Source organism: Cynocephalus volans, chromosome 1 (genome assembly GCF_027409185.1).
Source record: "Cynocephalus volans isolate mCynVol1 chromosome 1, mCynVol1.pri, whole genome shotgun sequence".
Lineage (NCBI taxonomy): Eukaryota > Metazoa > Chordata > Mammalia > Dermoptera > Cynocephalidae > Cynocephalus > Cynocephalus volans.
Genome location: NC_084460.1, coordinates 131613831 through 131624288, shown reverse-complemented (window position 1 = coordinate 131624288; position 10458 = coordinate 131613831).

Sequence of the window (10458 nt, the reverse complement as noted above, 5' to 3'; positions counted from 1 at the left end):
GCGAGCCCAGGGCAGCGACAGAAGGCGTGGCGATGTGACGAAGTACGGGAGGAAGGGGGCAAGGGGTAGGACTGGGGCGGGGCCAGGAGCGCGGGGCGAGGCGTCCTTTGCGGGGGCGCGGAAGCGTGGGGCCAAATACAGTGGACTGGGGAGCACCCAGGTCGTCCCGCAACCGGGTTTTACGGTACCCAAACCAGACCGCGTATCGTAATCCCTGGGGAGAGTTTTTGGGAGAAAAAAAGCCCCATTCTGGTAGTACTCAGTCAGAATCTCGGAATCTCTGGGAATGGGGTGAGGAACCCGCATTTCGTTTAAGCTTCCGCTCAACAGATTCTGAGGCACAACCAAGTTTGGAACTACTTTGAGGCATTTACATCCCTAACTCCGCCTGTGACGTTAGGAGGAAAGGAAGAAATAAAGAGTCTTATGCAAGTTGCAGCATTTGTGACGGAGTCATTTACTTTGTCTGAGTAGTTAAGGGAAGGTCCATCATGTCTTGTACAACAGCAAAACCGCAGTCACATCACAAAAGCCTGGAGGCATGTATCTATCACCCCCATCCTCCAGTGTCCAAGACAAGGTGATATTCCAAGCTCTACTGATCGTTACCTCATTAATATCTTTCTATTAGTTCATTGTTACTCGGCGACACTGATGTCCCTTGAGTACATAAGGTCCCCACCATAATGTATTAGAGAGGCAGTCAGTGGGTTTTGGAAACAGACTGCCGAGGTTCTAATTCTAGCTTTGCCTTTTACTAGCTCTCTGTTCTCGGGAAAGTTGCTTAACTCCTCCAGACCTTAGTACACCTATGGGTAAAATGAAGATGATAATTAATACCATGCAGGCTTGTAAAGTGCCTCTGGCATACAAACAATAAACATTTACTCCTACCATAATTAATATTGTTGATATTATTACTACTATTTAAGGCAAGTAGTCTTGCCATATTAAAACTTTCCATGCTTTCTGTGTTGACTTTGCTCATACTACTTCCTCTACCTGGAACATTCTGAAACCCAATCTCTCTTACTCAGCTCTGGGGTTACAACCCTTGGTAATGCTTCCTGAACACCCCTATCCTCACTCCATAACTTGATAGACTCCTTTAATGTGTCACCACAGTGTTCTATATTGGCCTATGTATTAGTTTCCTATTGCTTTCGTAACAAATTATCACAAACTTAATGGCTTGAAACAGCATAAAATTATTATCTTACATTTCGGGGGATCAGAAGTCCAAAATCAATCTCATTGGACTAAAATTGGCAGGGATGTTTCCTTCTGGAGGCTCTCAGGAGGAATTCACTTCCTTGCATTTTACAGTTTCTGGAGGTTGCCTTCGTTTCTTGGCTCATGTCCCCATCCTCCACCTTCAAAGTCATAGCATAGCATCTTCCAATCTCCCCTTTTTTTCTCTCTCACCCTCCTCCGGCCTCCCTCTTAAAAACACCCTTGTGATTACATTGGGCCCACCAAGATAATCAGGATAATCTCCCCATCTCATAATCTTTAACTTAATCGTATGTACAAAATCCCTTCTACAACATAAGGTAACATATTTACAGATCCTGGAGATTAGGATGTGAACATCTTTGGGGGGCCATTATTCAGCCTACCAAAGCCTCTGTCACAGAATTTACTTCACTGTATTGTATTTACTGTGTATTTGTATGTCTCCTTTCCCAGTGGCATGTGACCTTACTGAAGGCAGTACTACCAATACAACTTACTTGTCTTTATATCTCCATGCTTAGCTCAGAGCCTGGCATGTCGTAGGACCTCAGTAGATATTTACTGACTGAATAAGAAGATAGATGATGCTTAAATAGAGGTTTTAAAGGATGTTTGGGAATTTTCCCAGGCAGTTGAAAAGGATATTCCTGATGGAGAGGTGTTAAACAGTATGGTTGTGAAGAATGACTAGTCCTGAGCCAGGATCATTGGTGCATGGTGTGTGCTAAGGGATGAAGCTGGGGAGTACTGGTGTCAGATCAGGGGCAGAATTTGGATTTTTACCCTGAAGACTGATAGTTCCCAAACCTGATGGCTATCAAAATTACCTGGATAGCTTTTAAAAGTAGAGATTTTCAGGTCCCGCCTTGGAAATTCTTATTCATTAGTTCTTAGTAGGGCTCTAATCTGTTTTTTCAAAGGTCCTTGTGATGGTAATCTTGGTTGAGAAGCCCTTGCTGTAGGTGATAATGGAATCCCTCACTGAGTCTTAGGCAGGGTAATTTTGGTCATCTGGCATCAGAGGAAGAGCACTCTGGAGAACAGATTTGAGAGAGGAGAGGGTAGAGGTAGGACACCATATGGCAGTCCTTTATAAAAGCTGAGGCCAGAAATGATGAAGGCCTGAATCTTCAAGCATTGGTACTAGAAATAGATAGTATGACTTATTTAGATGTATAGTGTCTAGATATTTACATGTCTACAATATTTACATGACTTCCAGATTTTTGCCTTGAGTTTCAGATACGGCATTCAGAAGAACAGATTTAGACAGGTGGCAGGGATGATGAGGTAACTTTTAATATACGAGTTTGTGATTGCCCATAGGCTGTCCACAAGAAAATGTCCAATTTACTGGTTGAATAAATAGGACTATAGCTCAAAGGTGATTGTGAAGGGAGGAAGTAGAAAGAGTGAATACAGGAAAATGTTTTTTAAAGCTTAGATGAAAAGGGAAGGCAGAGTTTATGTGGTGATAGGATCAAGGAGGGTATGTTTTGCTTTGTTCTTATTTTAAGGATGGTGTGTCAATCAGGGTTTCACCAGTCAAAAGAACCAATAGGGTAAATAAAAGGATTTGATGAAAGTAATTGGCTTATGCAATTGTGGAGGGAAATCTGGTAGGGTAGGAAAAGTCTGAAATCCATAGGTCAGATGGGAAACTCTCAGGCAGTAGTTGAAACTGTAGTCCACAGGTGAAGTTTCTTCTTCCTTCTTCAAGGAAATCTAAGTTCTGTTCTTGAGGCCTTTCAACTGACTGAATCAGGATCACCCTTATTACCCAGGAAAATCTTCTTTACATAAAGTCAACTGATTGTGGATGTCAATCACATCTACAGAATACCTTCACAGCAACACCTACATTAGTGTTTGAATTACCAGGTACTATAGCCTAGCCAAATGGACACATAAAGCTGACCATCACAGATGGGAAATGACTTGGACATATATATAGGCTGAGGGGAAGAAGCCAAAAGAGTAAAAGAAGCTGGACAAACTAAAGAGATAAAGGGGAGAGAATTGATGGATCAATTCTCTCTCATTCAACGAAATTTTTGAGCATCAGCTGTTTGCCAAGCACCATACTAGGTACCAGAGGATACAAACAGAGATTGAATCAAGTTCTTAGGTAATGGGTTAACTTAAAGATAAGAAGCCTTCATTCTCTGAGCCAGGAAGAAAAATAAAGATAGATATAGATATAGATATGTTTGGGGTGAAGTGATAGAAAGATGAGGGAGCCCAAGAATGAGAGCTTCTGTGTTCTAGTGGAGGAGGATTTGAGATCATTACCAAGAAAGGAAGGCAGGGAGATAGTGTTCCAGATGAGCAATGGATATTGAAATCAGACTTTCCTTGAACTGGAGAAGGAAAAACAGACATAAGCTATGTACAATAAAAAGTAAGGTTTTAGAGCCATTTTTTAAAAATTCCTATACTGCAAAGAAAGACTGTCACAGATGCAGATGACTGACTATTAAATATATAAAATCTTTTCCATCTCATTAGTAATCCAAGAAATACAAATTAAAATAATTTTGAGTTACTATCAAATAGACAAAGAGTAAAAAGCATGATGTTCCTTGTTACTAGGCCATTGCACAAAAATTTAGATATAAAGTTATCCTTTCTTGTTGTAATTATGAAAATGAAAATGATGTATCCTCATGATGAATCAGCTGTTTTCTAATATTTTGGGGGTGGAATTATTTTTTCCCACAAAATCAAAAATGTAACCAGCCAGGCACTGTCCTCAGGACCCAGCATCCTCAGAGCACTGATACTCTGTGCCACTCCAGGGAGTGCAGGCTCCTTGCTGGGACATGGCCACACAGTGCCTCCATATGTTGCCCACCACTCTGGGCATTGACCAGCAGCCCTCTGGTGATGAGAAATCCCCGTTTTGTATGTGCAGTACCCTGTCATCTGTGGTTCTTATAATTTATAAATTCTGTCAAAAAAAATTTTTTTTAAGATATCAAAAATGTAAAATATTAAAAATTTAAAATAAATATGTAAGATACATAGATATCAAAAAACATAAATATATAAAAGTGGAATTGCAGTGGGTAAGGGTGTGTGGTGGAACGCAGGGCCCTCCCATTAAGTTCTCCTGACCAGGCCCTAGTGGGGATTCACCAGACATGTCCCAGGAGCAATTTGTAACCCACTGTTATAAATGAATATGTATTGATGTGAGCAATTTTTTAGGATACAGTAAAGTGTTTTTTAAAGCAGTGTAGAAAACTATACACAATGGGATTCCATGAAAAAATACACGTCCACACATTGAGAGAAATGTCTGGAAGGATATAAACAAAGATATTTACAAGGGTCATCTTTCCAGCCATAAAATGAATTTTTTTCTTCTGTGAGCTTATTTTCTCTTTTTATTTAAATAAAAGAAAGAAGTGTTGCTATTGTAATGACAAAAAATAATATTTTTAATGACATACTGTGTACCGAAGTTTTAAAATGTGTGTGAGTGTGAGTGTGTGCACATGCAGCAGCATATACACATACTTTTTGGACCATTCACCCATGGCGTTTCAGCTCTAATCCCATGCTTTTATATTTGCTCTGTGATGTTGGGACTGGGACTTCCCAAACTACATTCTTTGCCAGCTGGTAGTTGTACCAACATAGCCCACTAGAGGGAGGTTGAAGACAGGAGGAGGAGAGAAGGTACTTCACTTTTGTTCCTGACAACGTTGCCCAGCAACAGCTCTTCACCCCAGGTAATGGCAGTTGGTTCCAGTCCCTGGCTCTTTTTGACACACTCCCAGGACTACCCTTAGAAGTACTAGCAGTATCTGGATGGTGTTCTGTCCTTGGAGATCTGGGTCTCAATTCTGTAGGTCTCTTCCTCTAAAAGTCTAAAAACATAACCCCAAATTCTTTGCCTTCTTACCCCAGCTCCAGGAGTTGTAACTGCTTTCAGCAGTTATCCCTGTGTTATCTCAATGTCGTATTTTGCACTTCAGTTTTTAAATATCTAATTAACCAATCCCTTATTTTTCTTAAATTCTCTCTGGTGAGATAACGTAGTATTATTCTGTTTTACTGATGAACTCTGACTGACAAGATATTTAGAACCAGAAGTGGTCCCAGGAAACAGTCCCTCAAAACTAAATTGCAGTTGGCTGAGCTCTGTCCTTACCTTTGAACATATTGGTGATCTCTTTATCAAGGGGAAAAGGGATATGATAAATCCCTGGTGTGCTGTGGCATCGTGCTTAATCACCTGAGTTTGATTGTGATGAAGAACCTTCTGAAGCCCATCAGGGACCAGGTGACTATTACAGTAGCAATTCTGTTTCTGAGTGCACTGGAGAGCCTCTAGAAAATGACAAGCTCAGGTCTTAAACTCTTAGCTCAAGTCACAGAGAATCAGAGCGCATCTACTGTGGCCCTAAAAGAATCACTTATTTCTTATAGCTTCAGGGTTGACCTTGCCCCTAAATTCAGTTCTGAGGGTTGCAGAATTACAACCTAAATTGAATTCATAGACTCACAAGTCTCATATGTGAAAGTTAGTGCTCTGATTGGTGAGAAGAAGGACCCTGAGCATTGGAGTAGGAACTATATCATTGTACTTGAGAAAAGCTGAGAATATTAGAGCAGCCTGCCTTCCTGTGTCTGAGTAATAGTAATTCCTGTAATAGTCTAAGACCCATCCCAACCATTTCTCATCACCTCTAGGGCTATAACTAGAGTTAGATATTGGTTTGCTTCAGGAGGATAAGTACTTACACGGAAGGAAATAGCTGACACTTCAAAATAATTGCAAAATGTTGCTGATTTTTAGTGACAAAAACTGAAGTTATATTGGGTTTTAAGATTAGCCCACAGAGAACAGAATATAAAACACTGGAGTAGATCAAATGTTTCTATATGGGTCATCATCATATCGGTTACTACTGAGTCTTGCAGCTAGAAGTGTGTCTAACAGTTTCCTTTGGTAATTGAAACTTGAACCTAGCTGTAGCATACATTCAATGAGACAAAGATGCACAGAATTTTCCTGGCATAATGCAGAGGAAGAAATCCAAAGGTTTAGGGAAATTGGAATGTTGGTGTCGATTTATAATCTGTGGTCTGCACACCCACCTCACCCGCAGCTGTGTTCTCTGAGCGACTCAGAGGTTTCTCTCTCCACTAATACATTCAGAAATACATTAATGAGGGTCTACCAATACTTTCACAAAATTCTGTAATGGCTGTTTCCTGTAGGTTAGAGTGATGATAGAAGATAACTCCATTGAAATGGGTTCCCTGATTTCAGTCCGGATGATGGGATTCCAGAATGACAAAGGCCTGTTGGCAATAATTAACTATGAGTGACAAGGTTGGTGCATTTACTATACTAGGCAATAAAAACAAAATGGAAACTGGATTGTTTTGACTAGCAGGGATCTTTAGTGGTGGATAAATTGATCGTGGTGTCTGTAGGAATCAAACAGATATTAATATATAACTTCATCTGTATAACTAGGACCAGAAACATGATTTGAGCACCAAAATGGAGAGCTATGACCTCTCAATTTGCAAACTTAAACAAGTTCAAAAATACAAAGTTCCATGATGAATAGGGAATCCAAGATGATGATGCTCATCACTGTCTTTAGAGTAGGAAAAATTGGAAACATAAATATTCTCGGGGTTCAGGACATGCTACCCTAAAATATGGCACCTTGAAAATTGAGAAGCAAAAGGTCATTCTCTGACCTTCTCCTACCTTTTTGCATGAGAGCTAGCCGTAAAAGAATTGTCTGACCTACCTCCTCTGAAAGTAAGTCATAAGACCATCATGTGATATGTGTCCTACCCTATACCCAGAGAAAAGGAATGAAGACACAGAGAAGAATCTGAAAAAACAGGCCTTGCTAATTTCCCCCCAGTTGATTACCATCAGATCATATCCCATTTGTCCAACCATGTTTCTCCACAACTATCCCCTTCTTTCGCCAAACCTAGCACAAAAGTAGACAGTTTTCCCTAGGTCTTTGAGTCTTCATTTCTGAAGACTTCCTTGTCACATAAAACTTTGATTAAATAAATTGATTATGTTTGTCTCTTGTTAATCTGTTTTTCATTATAGGGGTGTGAGCCATGAGCCTTGTGATGGGTGAGGAAAAGATACTACCTTTTCTCCCCTACAATATCCATGCACCAATTATCTATTTCTGGTTAACAATCAATAATTTAGTGACTTAAAACAATCATTTTAATGCTGACAGTTCTATAGGTCAGGAATTTGGGCAGGGCTCTACAGGAATGGCTTGTTTCTCCCCCACATGGTGTAATTGGCTGGGGTGGTTTGACTGGATTGAGTAGATCCAAGATGGGTTTACTCACAAGTCTGGCATCCCCCCAGGATGGCTCAAATGGCTGAGGGTGGGCTGGTATGGCTGGGTCTCTGTCTTCCTGTGGCATTAGCTGGGCTCACACATATGTCGAGCCTCGGTTCTCTGTGTGACTTCTCTGTCCACATTATAACTCACCCTCTAGTACATGTCTCTCCAAATAGACTGTCTCCAATAGGATAATCTGGATGTCTTTACATAGTAGATGGGATCCACCCTGAGCAAAAGTGGATGCTTCAAGGCCTCTTAGGATCTGGGCTCAGAAGTCTTCAAATACCAGTTCCATCATACTCTACTGGTCAAAATAAGTCAGAAGGACATAAGTCAGAAGGACAGCCCAGATTCAAGGAATGGGGAAATAGGCTCAATTCTTGCAGCGGAAAGCAGTAAAGACTCACTGCAAAGAGGCACAATGCAGGGAGATGTGTCCACTATTGTCCTCTCTCTCTCTCTTTCCCTTTCTCCTTTCCTTTCATAAGGGGAGGAGAGATTAATTCCATAGCCAACTTTCTTGAAAGTCTAACTTCTTTACCACATACTTACTCTTCAACCAATTGCAATTTAGTTTCTAACTTTCTACTAAAATTACAATATCCATCAGTGTGCCAGCAGGAAGCAGAATCCATCTCACATGGTTCAAAGGAAGAGGCTACTTACAGAGATACAGGTAGGATGAAGGCAATAAACATGGGATCTTGAGGCACTCAGAGAGTGTATTAGTCCGTTTGTGTTGCTATAACAGAAATACCTGAGTCTGGGTAATTTACGAAGAACAGAGGTTTATTTGGCTTATGATTTTGGGACAGCTGCATCAGGCACAGGCCTCAGGCTGCTTCTACTCATGGCAGAAAGTGATAGGCAGCCAGCGGGTACAACTAGATCACATGGCAAGAGGAAGCAAGAGAGAGGAGAGGTGCCAGTGTCTATTAAACAACCAGCTCTCATTGGAACTAATAGAGCGAGAGCTCACTCAGGCCTCCTGCCCCCAGGGAGACCATTAATCCATTCATGAGGGTCCGCCCCCATGACTCAAACAGCTCTCAACACTGCCACATGGGGAATCAGATTTCCACATGAGTTTTGGTAGGGACAACACATCTAAACTCTACCCGAGCGGCAACAGTGGGAAATCATTATCATTACCAGGGCTGAAGAAACAAGGTGAGGAATTAGAACAGTGAGAAGAAGAACCAGGGAGAAGAGGACATCAGGTGGGAACTAAAGACAAGGAGGGACGGGTTTACTGCCCAAGACAAGACAAGGAAGCAGGGAGAGGATGGGGGAAAATATCCTGCCCTCTCTCTTCTTCTGCCTCATGATCTGCCTTCGCCTCCCATTGGCCAAACCCAGCTGAAAGCCAGAGGGCATAGGAGCCCACGAGACAAAGTATACGAGGCTCAGCCTTCAGGGGCACAAAGTAAGGAGAATGGTGGATAAACAAAATAACCAGGACATTCACCCACAATCTCATTTTTAATAAAATTCTGAGTCTCGCTTTGATACTGCTGACTACTGCCTCCTTGAAATACTCCATTCCTGAGACATCTGTGCATCACATTTTGCTGCTCTTTGGGATGCTCCTGCTCGGTCTCCTTTGCCAGTTTCTCTTCCTCTGTCCATTCCTTGTATATTGGTGTTCCCTACACACTCTTATGGCTCCATTCATAAATTGAAAACACACAAATCTTTATCTGTAGTTCAGATTTCTTTCCTGAGCTTCAGACTTCAGAGTAGGTGGCTACAGTATACTCGTATATTTGTATGTCTGATGATCCTGAAGGACCTCATATTTAATGTGTCTCCAAATGTACGTATCTCCCACCCTCCTTCCTGAAAACTTGCACCTCTTTCCCATGTCTCACTGAATAGCACTACTATTCACTCTGTTATCCAATTAATCATCCAAGCCATTCTCCCTACTGCTAATAGAATAACTTTCCTTAAATGAAAAATATGATCATTTTACTCCTTGGCATTCAGCGGCTTACTCATTCCATGATAAAGCCTGAACTTCTTAACATGGTTTACAAAGCTTACAAAGCTTGTGTCAAATACAGCTAGCTGTTCAATGAGATCCATGTTCTCCTCTTATTCCTGGGTGCACAGCTGAGCTACTTTCCCCAGCCTCTCTTGAAGCAGGTATGGCCAAATGACTAAGTTCTAGCCAATGGATGCCATTTCCCTACTAATGCCTTCAGGAAGCAGCTGTGCCTTTTCCACACTCTCTCTTTTCCCTTGAGTAGTGAGGATGAAGCCCTAGAAGTGGCAAAACCGCAAGATGGAATTATTTTCTGGAGGAGAGCCACTGCAGACACCTGCTTGGACTATTAAGTGAGCTAGGAATACATTTCTGTCAAAAACTGAAGAGCATAGAGGTTAAGTACCTAGCTCAAGGTCACATGGCAAGTATTCAGTGGAGCCCAGCTTTGAATCCAGACCACCTTACACCAGAGGCCAGGTTATTGACCTTTCTAGTGTACTGCTTTTCCTGTTACACATTAAAAGTTTTTATTCTGTTGCTTAATTGTCTCCAGCCAGTAAAAGCTTTTTAAGAAAAAAGAGTATGTGTGTTTGCCAATCATTGCCTCTCTGTACCTAGCTGAGTATCTGACATATAATAGGTGCTCAATAAATACTTATCAAATGCTATGGTCTGAATGTGGTGTCCCCTAAAATTTGTATGTTGAAATCCTAACCCCCAAAGTGATGATATGAGAAGGTGGGGCCTTTGGGAGGTGATTAGGTCATATGAGGGTAGGAGCCCACATGAATGGGATTAGTGCCCTTATGAAAGAGGCCCAAGGGAGCTCATTGCCCACATTTGCTTTGTGAAGCCACAGCGAGAATGTGCTATCTA